The 14,719-nt window shown below is 44.8% G+C and overlaps 1 pseudogene; it reads left to right on the forward strand.

Annotated features, from left to right (window-relative positions):
• Window positions 1-11,782: 11,782 nt before the first annotated feature.
• LOC136577399 (E3 ubiquitin/ISG15 ligase TRIM25-like) lies at window positions 11,783-12,825 on the forward strand (annotated as a pseudogene).
• The last annotated feature ends 1,894 nt before the right edge of the window (window positions 12,826-14,719 follow it).

The raw sequence follows: 14,719 nt of genomic DNA on the forward strand, positions 1-14,719 counted from the left end.
AAGAATTGGCGTCGAAATTTTACATACGGAATCTAATTCTCTCACTTCTTGGTGTAATAGAAACTTGAGATTGGGCACAGGCATTGATTAGGTCATAAATTGGAAAAGTTAATGGGTCCCAACTCGATTATTCAATTCTAAGCGCAAAAGAATTAGCGTCCAAATTTTATTTATGTAATCTAATTCTCTCACTTCCTGATGTCATTTTATATAAAGGAAACGTCGCATGGTTGCCTCAACGTGGTGTTTCCTGAGTAACGCAAAGAACCATGCAAAATGAACATATTTTTTTTCCCGGTATCTCTAAAGTAACCATGACTTCATAAGATTTTCCATGTGAACACCAGATAAACACCAGGACCAAATTATTTCGGGTGAAGGCGGGTAACACACACACACACACACACACACACACACACACACACACACACACACACACAATCTTGTGGCCACCAGAAGCTTTGGGGGGGGGGGACTGGTCTTTGCTGCAGTGTACGCCACTGTCAGGTACCTAGCTTCCGATTGGTTGATGCTGTTCGTGTCCCACAGCTGTTCCACCCCCACACATACAGCTATTGGGCCAGCAGAAGACAACAGGATGGGTAGCTGACATTGCTTCCCATGCAGCCAAATACAGAGGAATGGATATGCGAGCTTGTGCCAGGGGCGCTCCCAGTCATGTAGCGCCGACTGCGGTTTGTTGCTCCTCAAGGCGGCATGGGCGCTGCCCTTCCCCGTGGCCAGTGTTACTGCAGGACTGGCTAGAATTTTCCCTGCTCGTTCACTGTCAGCACCGCTCTCTGTGCGCTCCCGTTTGGAGGCAATCACCGCAGGTGACACTGACAGTGTGGGTTAACCGTAGCAAAGCTGCTAGGCCGACTTTGTTGCTGTTATTGCTAGTGGCATAAGTGCTGACAGTGCCTTCGCTGCTGCCGCCAGCAGCAGACTCGTCAGGATTCTTGTCGGCCTCTGAGCTTTGCTCGGTTGTGGAGCACTGTTGCCAGGGAGATGGTAACTCTCCCGGTCGCCCTCCACAGTGTGCTGCCAGCTGTAAGTATGTTCCCCGGTCTAAGTATCTTCCCAGCTGAACAACAATGCAGCCAATTGGGAACAAGGGGTGTTCCTCCATCTAAGGGCTGCCAAGACCCTAGCTTCCGGTGGCGACAAGATACACCAGTACTGATATACTGGGGGTCAGCTACATAATAAATGACTAAGAAACCCATTGGAGTGTCCCTTTAACCCCTTCCCGCTCCTGGACGTACCTGGTACGTCATGGTAGCGGGATACTTCCCGCAACATGACGTACCTGGTACGTCATGCCATTAAAGTGTCGCCGCGGTGACAATCGCGGCGACACAGCAGCGATCCTGGCTGATATCGTCGGCAGACAAGTGAGGCATCCGGGCTGGGGACCAATCAGAGCGGTCCCTCCCCCACGATCGCTGTGATTGGTCAGGGAAAAACTCCCTGACCAATCACAGCGCAGCAGCGGACTTCGCGCTGTTTACAGTAGGGGCTCCATGTGCAAGCACCGCAGTGTGTTTCCGGTGCTTGTACAGAGAGCACCTACTGTGTTTTTTGTGAATATAAAGTGCGATTAGAGTGTAGATTAGGCAGGGAGTGAGTGTAGTGTAGTGTAGTGTAGTGTAGTGTAGTGGAGTGTAGTGGAGTGTAGTGTAGTGGAGTGTAGTGTAGCAGAGTGGAGTTAGTGATCAGTGTAGTGGAGAGGAGTTAGTCATCAGTGTGGTGTAGTGGAGTGAGTGTTAGTGATCAGTGTGGTGTAGTGTAGTGAGTGTAGTGAGTGATTGATCAGGCAGTGTAGTGTAGTGAGTGTAGTGAGTGATTGATCAGGCAGTGTAGTGTAGCAGAGTGGAGTGAGTGATCAGAAGTGCAGTGTAGTGTAGTGAGTGAGGGATCTGTAGTGTGTGATCAGAAGTGTAGTGAGTGAGCTGTAGCGTGCGATCAGCAGTGTAGTGTAGCGCAGCGTGTAGTCAGTGTATCCCTTGGTGTAAAAAAAAAAAAAAAAAAAAAAAAAGTTCCTGTTGTTCCCATTTTGTTACCTGTCCCGTCACCCGTTATTAGTTAGTGTAGCGTTTAGTTAGTCCGTCTAGTGTGTAGCGTGTCGTTAGTCCGTGTTGTGTCAGTGTATTCGTCTGTGTAAAAAAAAAGAAAAAGAAAAAAAAAAAAACACTTACGTGAATACACCACATAAGTTTCCGCGTTCTTTCCGACCCCCGTCCCGTGGTCACCCCATCCCGCAGTGTCCCATCTAATAAAACTTTTTCCCCGTGTGCCCCATTTTATATAAATATGGCCCGCAGGAGGTACACTTCAGAGGAACTGTATGCAATCATTGCATCAGACTCGGACTCAGGTAGTGGTGATGACGACCCCACTTTTTTGGCATTCTCCGACTCCTCATCCTCATCCTCATCCAGCGAGTCTGAGCTCCCTGCACCCCCGAGAAGGCGTCCAAGGACCGCCACTGACCCCAATGCATCAGATGCTCACTGGAGTACCCCGGAACATTACAGACCCCAGATCCCTGATTTTATTGGGAACCCAGGGATTCAATTTGATCCGGAAGGGCTCAGAGGGAAGGACTTCTTCAAGTTTTTTTTTTCAGAAGAGTTCATTGCCCACATTGTTACCCAGACTAATTTGTACGCCCAGAATTTTATTCAACAAAATCCCACCTCCAGCTATGCCAGACCCGATAAGTGGACCCCTGTGGATGCACCAGAGATACAAAAATTTTGGGGGCCTATACTAACCATGGGGCTAATAAAGAAGCCAACAATCAGGGCGTACTGGTCTACCGATATTTTGTACCACACCCCAATGTTCCGCATGGCGATGTCGAGGACGCGCTTTGAGTGTATTTTAAAATTTCTGTACTACAATGACAACCAGCTGTGCCCCCCCAGCGATCACCCCAATTACGATCGGTTGTATAAGATCAGGCCCGTAATAGACCATTTTAACGCCAAGTTTGCCGAGGCGTATGCCCCACAGATAAACATTGCAGTAGACGAGTCCCTGGTACACTTCAAGGGGAGGCTAAAATTCCGCCAGTACCTGCCCAGTAAGCGGGCACAGTATGGTGTGAAGTTGTACAAGCTGTGCGAAAGTACATCAGGGTACACCCACAAGTTCCGTATTTACGAGGGGAAGGACACTAAAATTGAGCCCCCAGAATGCCCCCCCGTGCTGGGAGTAACAGGGAAAATAGTGTGGGAACTGGTGCACCCACTATTAGACCAGGGTTACCATCTGTACCTGGATAACTTTTATACCAGTGTCCCCCTGTTTCAGTGCCTCGCTTCCAGAGGAACAGTGGCATGTGGCACTGTTCGGAAAAATCAAAAAAGCCTCCCTAAGACGCTGCTTGGGCAACTGCTCAGAAGGGGTGAGAGCCGGGCCCAATGCAGCGACAATGTATTGTGCGTTAAATATAAGGACAAGAGGGATGTCCTTATGTTGACGACAATACACGGCCACAGCAGTACCCCCTGCCCAGTACGAGGTACCAGTGCAGAGACCCCCAAACCAGACTGCGTCCTCGACTATAATAAGTCCATGGGAGGGGTCGATCTATCAGACCAGGTACTGGAGCCCTATAGAGCCATGCGGAAAACACGGGTGTGGTACAAAAAACTGGCCGTGCACCTCGTACAGATGGCACTGTATAATGCCTACGTGCTGTTCCGAGGTGCAGGCCACAGGGGGACATTCCTTGAATTTCAAGAGGAAGTTATCAAGGACCTAATATTTGGGGACCAGGAGGTGGGGGAGAGGCCCAGTACTTCTGGAAGCGAGGCCACAAGAATTGTACCAGGGCAGCATTTTCTCAGTGAAATTCCCTCCACTGCGACGAAGGGAAGGCCCCAAAAGAGGTGCAGAGTGTGCTACAAACAGGGGATAAGAAAAGACACCAGATACCAGTGTGAAACGTGCCCCACACAACCCGGCCTCTGTATAAATGAGTGTTTTAAGATCTACCACACGTCCCTGAAATTTTAATTTTTTTATTGCCCTGACGTTTTACCCTGATGTACTTCGCACAGCTTGTACATAAAGCCACATGCTAAGTCCTTCCCTTCTGAGCCCTGCGCCCTAAAAACAGTTTAGATTCACATATGGGGCATTTCCCTGTTGGGTAACATCATGGGGTACGTTTTCTCCTTCTGCCCCTGGTAAAAAATAAAAATGTGGGCCTAAACTGAGCATTATTGGAAAAATGTGAATTTTTCGTTCGCAACTCAAATTGTTAAAAAAAATTCCTCAAATACCTGTGGGTTCAAACCGCTCACTACACCCCTTAAAAAATTCCCTGAGGGGTGTAGTTTCCAAAATGGGGTCAGTTGTTGGGGGTCTCAAATGCACTGGTACCTCAGGGGCACTGCAAACACTACACGGTGTCTGAAAATTATTCCAGCAAAATCTGCATTCAAAAAAAGCGCTCCTTTCTTTCTGAGCCCTGCCATGTGCCCAAACAACAGTTTACATCCACATATGGGGCATTTCCGAGCTCGAGAGTAATTGGGTAATGCATTATGGACTATGTTTTCTCCTTCTGCCCCTGGTGAAAAATGAAAATCTGGGCCTAAAGCTGAACATTATTGGAAAAATGTGAATTTTTCGTTCTCAACTCAAACTGTTAAAAAAATTCCTCAAATACCTGTGGGTTCAAACCGCTCACTACACCCCTTAAAAAATTCCCTGAGGGGTGTAGTTTCCAAAATGGGGTCAGTTGTTGGGGGTCTCAAATGCACTGGTACCTCAGGGGCACTGCAAACACTACACGGTGTCTGAAAATTATTCCAGCAAAATCTGCATTCAAAAAAAGCGCTCCTTTCTTTCTGAGCCCTGCCATGTGCCCAAACAACAGTTTACATCGACATATGGGGCATTTCCGTGCTCGAGAGTAATTGGGTTATGCATTATGGACTATGTTTTCTCCTTCTGCCCCTGGTGAAAAATGAAAATCTGGGCCTAAAGCTGAACATTATTGGAAAAATGTGAATTTTTCGTTCTCAACTCAAACTGTTAAAAAAATTCCTCAAATACCTGTGGGTTCAAACCGCTCACTACACCCCTTAAAAAATTCCCTGAGGGGTGTAGTTTCCAAAATGGGGTCAGTTGTTGGGGGTTTCAAATGCACTGGTACCTCAGGGGCACTGCAAACACTACATGGGCTCTGAAAATTATTCCAGCAAAATCTGCATTCAAAAAGCCAAGAAGCGCTCCTATCCTTCTGAGTCCTGCCATGTGCCCATACAACAGGCTACGTCCACATATGGGGCATTTCCGTGTTCGAGAGCAACTGGGTAACGCATCATGGGGTACGTTTTTTCCTTCTGCCACTGGTAAAAAATATAAATCTGGGCCTAAAGCTGAACATTATGTGAAAAATGTGATTTTTTTGTATTGAACTCAAAATGTTAAAAAAATTCCTCAAATACCTGTGGGTTCAAACCGCTCACTACACCCCTTAAAAAATTCCCTGAGGGGTGTAGTTTCCAAAATGGGGTCAGTTGTTGGGGGTTTCAAATGCACTGGTACCTCAGGGGCACTGCAAACACTACATGGGCTCTGAAAATTATTCCAGCAAAATCTGCATTCAAAAAGCCAAGAAGCGCTCCTATCCTTCTGAGTCCTGCCATGTGCCCATACAACAGGCTACGTCCACATATGGGGCATTTCCGTGTTCGAGAGCAACTGGGTAACGCATCATGGGGTACGTTTTTTCCTTCTGCCACTGGTAAAAAATATAAATCTGGGCCTAAAGCTGAACATTATGTGAAAAATGTGATTTTTTTGTATTGAACTCAAACTGTTAAAAAAATTCCTCAAATACCTGTGGGTTCAAACCGCTCACTACACCCCTTAAAAAATTCCCTGAGGGGTGTAGTTTCCAAAATGGGGTCAGTTGTTGGGGGTTTCAAATGCACTGGTACCTCAGGGGCACTGCAAACACTACATGGGCTCTGAAAATTATTCCTGCCAAATCTGCATTCAAAAAGCCAAGAAGCGCTCCTATCCTTCTGAGTCCTGCCATGTGCCCATACAACAGGCTACGTCCACATATGGGGCATTTCCGTGTTCGAGAGCAACTGGGTAACGCATCATGGGGTACGTTTTTTCCTTCTGCCACTGGTAAAAAATATAAATCTGGGCCTAAAGCTGAACATTATGTGAAAAATGTGATTTTTTTGTATTGAACTCAAACTGTTAAAAAAATTCCTCAAATACCTGTGGGTTCAAACCGCTCACTACACCCCTTAAAAAATTCCCTGAGGGGTGTAGTTTCCAAAATGGGGTCAGTTGTTGGGGGTTTCAAATGCACTGGTACCTCAGGGGCACTGCAAACACTACATGGGCTCTGAAAATTATTCCAGCAAAATCTGCATTCAAAAAGCCAAGAAGCGCTCCTATCCTTCTGAGTCCTGCCATGTGCCCATACAACAGGCTACGTCCACATATGGGGCATTTCCGTGTTCGAGAGCAACTGGGTAACGCATCATGGGGTACGTTTTTCCTTCTGCCACTGGTGAAAAATGAAAATCAGGGCCTAAAGCTAAACATTATGTGAAAAATTGGATTTTTTCGTATTGAACTCAAACTGTTAAAAAAAATTCCTCAAACATCTGTGGGTTCAAACCGCTCACTACACCCCTTAATAAATTCCCTGAGGGGTGTAGTTTCCAAAATGGGGTCAGTTATTGGGGGTTTCAAATGTACTGCTACCTCAGGGGCACTGCAAACACTACATGGGGTCTGAAAATTATTCCTGCCAAATCTGCATTCAAAAAGACAAGAAGCGCTCCTTTCCTTCTGAGACCTACCATGTGCCCATACAACAGGCTACGTCCACATATGGGGCATTTCTAAAAACTGCGGAATCTGGGTCATACATTCCAAGTTTTGTTTCTTTGCTAACTCCTACTGTTTTATATTAAAAAAAAGGTTTTATATTGAAAATCAGTAGAAAAAAGGAACTGTTCTAATTTTTGATGCACTTTCCTTTAATTCCTGTAAAACATCTAAAGGGTTAATAAACTTTCTAAATGCCATTTTGAATACTTTGAAGGGTGCTGATTTTAAAATGGGGCAATTCATGGGGGATTCTGATATACAGGCTCGGCAAAACTATGTCTGAACTGCATTGGTCCTTAAAAAATTTAGATTTTGAAATTTGCTAGTAAATGTGAAAAATTACTGCTAAATTTATATACTTTGTGGAGTCTGCAAAAAGTAAAATAACACTTAAAAAATGATTGCTGTGTAAAGTAGGCCTATGGGAAATGTTAATTAATAACTATGTTGTGGTGTTTGACTTTCTATCTTACAAAGAAAACAATTCAAAGTTTGAAAATTGTGAATTTTTCCAAATTTTCAGTAAATTTGGATTTTTTTTCCAAATAAGGACAAAATTTATTGATGAAATTTTTACACTAACATAAAGTACAATATGTCACGAAAAAACAATCTCAGAATCACCTTGATAAGTAAAAGCATTCAAAAGTTATTAGCACAGAAAGTGACAGATGTCAGATTTGAAAAATAAGGCTTGGTCCTTAAGCTCAAAATAGGCCATGTCATTAAGGGGTTAATATTATTTCACCTGGCACACAATGTACCCAATACATGAGGACGGGCACAGCTCTTCATATATTAGATGCATCTTCGCTGCTGGACAGAAATCTAGATCAGTTTTTGGTGCAAATTATACATAAATGTGTCGGTCCCAGGTGGCCATGTCCCCTTTTCAGGAAAGTGGCACAGCAGCGTCCTACTCAAATCACACGAGTTTTGCATAAGGAGGACTTTTGCTAAATTATGTGACTTTTTGGTGCGCCAAAACCCGGTTGATAAATCTCCCTCTTTATATTCTATTACTACAGACTTGTATTAACCCTGTAATATATGTGGACACGTACAGCACACGTATCACCACACAAACTGCACCAATGCCGGAGCCCCCTGGGTTAGGGGGGGACTCTGAATAATGTCATTGAACTAATTGTGAACCAGATAGGAATTTATTCTTATACAAAGAACCCAGCATAGCTGTTTACGGTTATCCTTCTGCCCCTCATTTATCCAATTGGGCATTGTCCCGGATGGAATTGAACCTGTCTCCTATTGAGACCCTTTTTATAATCAATAATCGGTGCCTTTCGACCCACATCAAGTTGGTCAGTTTTTGACCCCTTACCCGTTATATAGGACCTGACTTGGGTCGAAATAGTATAGTCGTCTATCTGACGCTATCTATAAATCACCGATTCTGGTGGGGTCAGTGCCCCTAACCCTTTTGTCCAGGGGCAGACATTCTGACATTGGCCTTAAGTTACATCTATACTAATCTTGTCCACCCAGACGATCGGACCATCCTAGATAGGTAGTAGTGTTTTTTCATCAAAACACTCCCTTGGACTGTAACAGAGGGGCAACCTTCACCCCACCGGTCCCGGTTCTTCTCTTGTCTTGAACCTGGTGTTTTGTTATTGTCCGTCTTGTTTGTCTTATTTTCGTGAGGCACGATATGTTTTTAGTATAATCATTATTAAAAGTTATGTTTTAGGGCATACACCCAGTAAATGCACACAAGCATTTATCGCTCAAAATATGTCTTTTGAGCGATAATCGTTGTGTCTAAATTAGGCCTTAGACCTCGTTCACATGATGGAATCTGCAGCGCTGCGTTCCATATAGACTTCAGAGAGACGTGATCTGATACCCTAAGTCACGTCACCGCCGCCAGTTAGTCAGGTGATACGTTCAATGGAACGCACCGCCGCGCTCAGGGAGGCGGGGTTTTGCAACATATGGGACGCATGATGGTTCGCGTAGCGGGTCACCTACGCCGCATCCGGGGCGCCATACAGCGCGTCATGATGGGCAATACGTCATCTTCCCTCGCCCTTAACAGCACCACGCACCGCAACTTGCTCATGATGAATGATGTTTTACAATGGGTATGTAATTTACTTATTTCTATTTATACCACTGTTTATTGATGTATTTGTATGCTTGAGAAAGGCGTGTATCACGCCGAAACGCGTTGCATAGGATCCTGCAAGTATTTTTATACTACTTTATGAGGCTGAGACCTCTTTCTTTTATTTGTATGAAATAAAAAGTTTTGTCTCTATCCAAATAGTGGTTATTGAGACATTTAATATTGATCTGTTATATATAAAGTAGCGCAAGTCCAGAGAGTTTTTTCTTGGACTCTTCACATGATGGAATCTGCACCATTTTAGCGTTCTTTTCAATTCTATGCAAATCCCTGCAGTAGTTCATACAGTGCAAATTTTTAAATCAGTGTTACAGATTCTTCATAGGGTTTCTGTCTGCAAGTGAATTTGCCCCGTTGAAAGACTGATGTCGCATTGCGGACTCGCATGAAAGTCTGCAGTTGTGTCCACCTCTCATGGAGGAGAAGTAAAGAAACTCTTAACTACTTCTGTACTTTATACTGAACTTTGTTGTGTCAGATGTGACCAAAGGTGATGAGAACACAACAAATATTACACTCCGGTCACTTGTGGTTCTGCATCGCTTCAGTCAAGCAGTCTATGGGGCACATAAGCATTTTATGCCAGTTTCTGGTAGGTATTTGCGAAAAAATTTCAGATTTTTTTCAGCATCTTGCACCGGCCTTTCCACTTTCCCATAAAGTGGGTGTGGCCGGTCAAAAGAGGGCGTGGTCACCCAAACGACCGATTTATGTATAATTTACTCCAAAAAGCTGGCATAAATTATGGCAGAAATGGACACCGGGCATAAACAAAAGACGCACAAAGGTACCGGGATGCGCCTATTACATGACAAGGTCTGCACCTCTTCATGAATTAAGCTCACCCTGCACTGGGGAAAATTATACTAAGCCCAGAGTTTGGATTACCCCTTATACCCATGATGGCGAACCTATGACACGCGTGTCAGCACTGACACGCGTAGCCATAGTCGCTGACACGCGGCCGCTCACCCCGTTAATGAATACCGGCAGGGGGCTGTGGCTCCCCTGCTGGTATTCACTAACCAGCACGGATCCCGGCGCACACTGTGATGTCAGTGTGCAGCCAGGATCCTCCTCCCCCCGTTCCCCGACGTCTCCTACCTGTTGGTTCTGCGAGAGCGTCAGGTGGGGGAGGCATCCTGCAACACACTGATGTCACAGTGTGCGCCAGAGATAAATCACTGCTTGCGCAAGCCGGGCACAGGAGGGGCGGAGCTTCCACAAGGTAAGAACGTGGGTCTCGTGGGGGGCTGATGTAAGGGGACAGTCACCTCTGTGGGTCACGCTGTCGCTGTTGGGGGGCTGCTGTGAGGGCTCATCATTACTGAGATAAGTGAGGGGGGAGGCTGGGAGAGGCAAGGGCCTGTGCTATGGGTGTTTTGGGTTTATTAAATACAGTTATACATTAAAATTATACATATTTGTTATTTAAACTATAAATATCGCAAATTTATGGATTTTTTCTCAAAGTGAACCACCACCCGAGTTATGCTCGTTTTTTTTGCGAATTTTGACACTGAGCTCAAAAGGTTGCCCATCACTGACCTATACAATACACTATGGTGGAAATTTATTAAGACCAGCACTTCCATGCAGTGCAGCCCCCTGTCTGATGCTTATGGTAAGATTTTTTTACTTTCATTTTCACATCTATCCCAGGATGCATCAGCCTAGCATTAGCTGAGGCTTTACCAATCTACCTGCAGAGGAATAGTTTAATTATCCTTACCTTATATATTCACCTAAATAAGCTACATAGATATACAGTCAGGAGGATGAGCTGTGATCTCCTCTATTATACCTGTGACAGGAGCCGTGTGATCATCACCAGTAACTGACAGGAGTGCCTGTGTCTCCACAACACAGTTTCAGTGGTAGGTGCATATAACAGTATCACAGACTGAGCTATTGACTAGAAATTGAATCCATAACCCCAAGTAGATCTAAGCTGGTGAGAACTGAGATCACATGACCATCTGAGGAGGCGGCTGGAAGATTCAGATGAAAAGGAATAACGAACGAAGGCGACACTAGCTGACATATATACTGGGGGGGGGGGCAGCTACATAATCTAACTGTAGGATTAGATGAGGCAGAGAGGCAAGTGGCTGTATACTAATCTGGGCTTGAGCATCACCGGGTAGCTATAACTCACTGTTTAGATGAAGATCCTCTGAGAGGATCTTCTGTGTTCTCTGCTGTACGATGCTAAGGGAGCAAGTTAATCACCACACTCTACCTTGAGAAACGATAATTTTTTGCGCAGGCATGAGAAGACCCTCTACTGTGCAAAGCGTTGCGCAGTAGCAAGCATTTTTGCGTTTACACTTGTGTGAAACTCCCCAGACGTTCACATGAGGAGATGCTAATTATCTCTTTTAATACACACAATACAATTATTGTTTTTAACCCTTCAATTTCAGTTTGTTTAATCTGTAAATCACTGCTGCTCTATGATTTCAATCCGCATTATTACACTAACCAATCACTGCAAAGCCTTTGTAGAATCTGTACTGTTAGCTTCTAGTTTATTATTTTGGGTGTTTTACAGACCCCAGTAGGAATGTCCTCGCTGGATAACCTGCCATTGTCTAAATCCCCTCCTTTCATTATTCACAGCTTTGTGCTTCTCCCCATAGTGTGACTGCCCCTTCCAGGACTGCAGGGGTTAATCCTTCTACAGAAAGTCTCCGCCCGATGAGGTGGAGAAACTTTTTAGCTTTGGTTTCCCTGCTCTTTCCTACTAGGATGGCATCTGCTGACCTGCGGGACGAGCTGGACTGCTCCATCTGCCTGAGCCTCTATACAGATCCCATATCCCTGAGATGTGGACACAACTTCTGCCGCTCGTGTATTGTGAGGGCGCTGGATGCACAGGAGGCAGCTGGAGTGTATTCCTGTCCTGACTGCAGAGAAGAATCCCCGCAGCGTCCGGCCCTGGAGAAGAACAGAAAGCTGGCGAATATAGTGGAGCGTTTCTTATCTAGTCAGCCTGATATGGAGAGCAGAATCTTCTGTACTTACTGTATAAAGTCTCCGGTCCCGGCTGTGAGGACATGTCTGCACTGTGAGGCTTCATTCTGTGAAGAGCACTTACCTAGACACAGTAAGTCACCAGAACATACTCTAGTTGGACCCACTGTTACCCTGGAGGAGAGAAAATGCTCCACACACCATGAGGTCCTGAAATACTATTGTCCTGTAGATGGCGCCTGCATCTGTGTGTCCTGCTGGGTGGCCGGAGATCACAAGGGACATGATGTGCAGCTACTGGACGTGGCCTGCGAGAAGGAGAAAGAGAAGCTCAAAACTGTCTTAGAGCAGCTGAAGTCTGAGAGAGAAGAAGCTGGAAGAAGAGTCCAGAATCTAAAGGATCATGACAGAACAAAGAGAGACATCGGCCGCACTCACTGAGAGAGTCTCTGGTCTGTTCACTGATCTCAGGGAGAAGCTGGAGGGTCTGGAAAAGAAAATCCAGGATGGAGATTACCAGACAGCAGGATCAGGTGTCTCTCTCAGTGTCTGACCTGGTCAGACAGGTGGAGCTACACAAGGATGAGCTGACCAAGAGGATTACTCAATTTGAGGGATTATGTAATATCTCTGATCCATTGACCTTTCTCCAAGAAGATTGTGGTGACATCAGTGGTAGGAGCTGTGATGTCATCAGTGAGGTAGGAGATGCCCAGTGTTTGGATGAAGATGTAGTCTCACTACTATTACACGGGGGACTGTTATACATTGCCAATAGTCTGATTGATCTGATATCCCCTGATCAGGGCAGGGAATAAAAAATGTGGCGCTAGAAAAAAAACAAACAAACAGGCGCTTTCAGCAGACAGCCTTGATTTTGGCCAGGTCAGGAACCTCTGCCTCTCTATCCCCACCAATGGCCATGTGCCTATTAAGGAGAGGTATAGGTCTACCCCACCTTCCTCATAATCAGCAACTTAAAAATCTGATCCAAGAAATGAAGGATCATAATATTATGACATGCCATCAACAGAAGGTTTGCCAAGAATCAAGCTGCTGTTGCATGTTTTCTTCCAGGATGCACATGCTAAACCTTGAACAGGACTTTAAAGTAATGCTGTACTGTGTTTGTTGCTTAACCTCAAAAATTCCAGAAGGTTCCATTTATAGGAAAGGCCTTGTGTCTCCTCTTCTACTCTAGTCTTAGAGCTGAGTCCTGATGTCAGCTGGCCATCCATTGGCTGACAGTCAGGTTTAATCTTACTGGTGCAAGTTCAAGGGCGAGAAGCAAACAGAGGTCTCTATGCATGAGTGCGGGAGAGGGAAATGTTACAAAAGAAAGTGACAGAGTAGTTAGGCAGACTTAGCTAGGAGCGAGTGACAAGAGGTTGCAGTTCCGTAGTTAGCAAGGAGGAGTACTTCAGCAGTTACCGTTTCTCAAGGTAGAGTGTGGTGATTAACTTGCTCCCTTAGCATCGTACAGCAGAGAACACAGAAGATCCTCTCAGAGGTCCATCTTCATCTAAACAGTGAGTTATAGCTACCCAGTGATGCTCAAGCCCGGATTAGTATACAGCCACTTGTCTCTCTGCCTCATCTAATCCTACAGTTAAATCTAACTCAATTGTCTGATATATCAAATCTACAAGAAATTAAGATAGAGTATTGAAGATAAAGTATCATCAAATCAATATTGCTGCGTTCTTGAATATCTGTTAAAAATACATTTTGTAAGGATTGTAAAGTTAACCTGTTGTTGAAAAATTCCAAAGTTAGTAAATCTGCTCACTCTCAGATTGCTAAACTAAACTGGACTGGTCTATGTTATTTCTGCGTCGTCGTCGTCTGGAGTGTCCAACCAGAGTGTGGCATCACCCTGACAAGGTTTTGGCCTCCAGCCGTACCTACAGTAAGTTAATTTGGGGCATTACAAAAGCCTTACATGTTCTTGGGCCTCTCGAATCTGAGGAGGCTCTTTCTCCAGCATAAAGATATTATGGTCATTGACGACAACAGCTTCTCTGATATTCAAGATCTACTGGAACTTGATCTCAGATTCAATAAATTATCTCAACTCTCAGCTAGATCCTCCACAGGACTTAATCTTTCCTACCTTCTTCTGGCCAAAAACCTACTGCAGACTGTTTCTTCAGAGACATTCAGTCCATTTCAGAAGCTACAATGAAAAAAAGATCTGGTACTGTGTTAGCCAGTAGAGCAAAATGTGATTGTTCCCAGCAAGAGAAACCAAGTAATCTTGTAGATATGATACCTTTTAATGGCTAACAAAAATACATGATGTAATAGCAAGCTTGCGAACCAGGCAGTCAGTCCATCCTCGTGTGGGATGTTGGAATACAAGGATTCCATATTAGTGGCCAGGATGGTGCCATTGGGGAGGGGAAGTGTGACATTTATTATACAGATAAAACCCCCATCAACAGTAATTCAGGGACAAGAAACTTTCACTCCCTTATCAGTGTTTAGCTAAAAATGTCTGTGTACCTCTTGTAGCATCTAGCCTGCTGACCCCCTCCCAACAGTAATTTAGGGACCATAAAACCTTCACTCCGCTATCAGTGCCTAGACAAAAAAAGTTTGTTTGCTGTTGCAGAATTTCAGAATTCCTTTTAAGTGCAAACCAATCCCATCCATATCTGTGCCTTGTCATAAGTATGTATGTTATAAGTGTGTATAAATATCCATGCCTCT

This window comes from Eleutherodactylus coqui, chromosome 8 (assembly GCF_035609145.1).
Source record: "Eleutherodactylus coqui strain aEleCoq1 chromosome 8, aEleCoq1.hap1, whole genome shotgun sequence".
In the NCBI taxonomy this organism is placed as follows: domain Eukaryota; kingdom Metazoa; phylum Chordata; class Amphibia; order Anura; family Eleutherodactylidae; genus Eleutherodactylus; species Eleutherodactylus coqui.